The sequence below is a fragment of the Pteropus medius genome, unplaced genomic scaffold (genome assembly GCF_902729225.1).
Source record: "Pteropus medius unplaced genomic scaffold, Ma_sr-lr_union100, whole genome shotgun sequence".
Taxonomy (NCBI): domain Eukaryota; kingdom Metazoa; phylum Chordata; class Mammalia; order Chiroptera; family Pteropodidae; genus Pteropus; species Pteropus medius.
In genome coordinates this window covers 616,561-618,149 of record NW_024347864.1, presented here as the reverse complement: position 1 = coordinate 618,149, position 1,589 = coordinate 616,561, and the positions used below count along the sequence as shown (strand labels likewise).

The following is a 1,589-nucleotide window of genomic DNA, read 5'->3' as shown; positions in this document are numbered from 1 at the left end:
TAGGAGGGTCTGCGTGAAAAAGGCAATGAGATTAATAAGTACGAATTGGACAAAATAGTCACAGGGATGTGGAGTACAGCATAAGGAATATAGTCCATAATGTTGTAATAATAATGCATAGTGTCGAGTGGGTACTAGACGAATCGGGGGATCACTTTGTAAATTATGTAAATGCCTAACCGCTATTGTAACTACACACGAATTTCATTTCATTTCTTTAATACAGTTTTTTTAAAAATTCAAGCTGGTTTTGCCCAGATAATGGCATTGTGACTTGCTTGCTTTTTCTACCCTTCCTCCCTGTATGTCTCCTCCTTTGATCATTAAGCCTTAAAACATAAGATTTACCAAGATCCAGGTCTGTAATCACGGGGACAATAAGTTTCGGTTACACTAAGGATAACTTCTTAATCTTAGATGCGTTTCAGCCCTAGGCCCATCGAGGCAGAACAAGAACCCTACCGGCCACAAGACCCGGCCACCGGACCGGCCCATGGCCACAGGACCAGATGGGATGGCGCCAGGCTGACTCCAGAACCGAACACAATGACCGATTTACCCCAACTCTCTTAGTTTCCGTGATGACTGATTTCCCCTATAAAATCTATACACCCAAAACACCAGGGCCAGGTTTTTGAGAACATTACCTCGCTTGAGTCTGTGGGACTTGCAACTCCCTGAAATAAATCCTTACTTTCTTTGCTGCAAACCTACCCATATTTCTTCTTTGACTTGTACGCAAGCAAATGGTTCCTTTTTGTTCCTGTAACACTATACTGTACACCTGAAACGAATACAAAATAATATTGAATGTCAAGTGTAACTGAAAAAAATGTAAACATTTAAAAACACACACAAAATAAAAGGCTATCGTTCATTGTGAAAAAATAATAATAATAAATAAAATAGTTACTCAGGCTACTCTGTTTTTTTTTTTTTTTTTTTAGGTGAGGCAACCCTAAATTGACTCTTCAATAGATTAACCCTTGTCAGCTTACAATCCCTTATTTTTTTTTTTATTTTTTATGCCTACAGCACCTGGTCTTCCTAAGTGGTCTCCCATCCAAGTACTAACCAGGTCCAACCCTGCTTAGCTTCTGAGATCAGACAGGATCAGGCTTGTTCAGGGTGGTATGGCCATAGACAGGCATACTCTGTTTTAGACATTACCCTATTTTAATTTTCTGGAAATCCTTTCTCACTCTTTCTTGTTTACTTATCTGTTTGTGTATCAATCTGTCTTCTCCACCACTCTGATTTTCATGACAACAGGGATCTTGTTTGTTTTGTTCACAGCTATATCTCAAGGACCTAAAACTACCTGATATATAGTAAGCGATCACTAAACATAGGTTTTTAATTTTTTTCTATCAAGTTATAACTGACTTATAACATTAGTTACAGATGTACAACATGATTCAAAATTTGTATATACTGTGAAATGATCACTACAATAACTATAGTTAACATCCATCACCACAGTTATAACTTTTTTCTTCTGAAATACAGTTTTTAGATTACTAAATTAATGAATTAATGAATGAATAAATAAATATAGCACTGGACCAAAGCTTGAGTTTCAGCTCAGC

The 1,589-nt window shown here is 37.1% G+C and overlaps 1 non-coding gene across 1 annotated transcript; it reads right to left on the bottom strand.

The window, feature by feature from the left end:
• Positions 1–1,026: 1,026 nt before the first annotated feature.
• Positions 1,027–1,145, bottom strand: LOC120615713 (5S ribosomal RNA). Its single transcript, XR_005656349.1, has one exon. It is a non-coding gene; the product is annotated as a 5S ribosomal RNA (ribosomal RNA).
• Between the last annotated feature and the right edge of the window lie 444 nt (positions 1,146–1,589).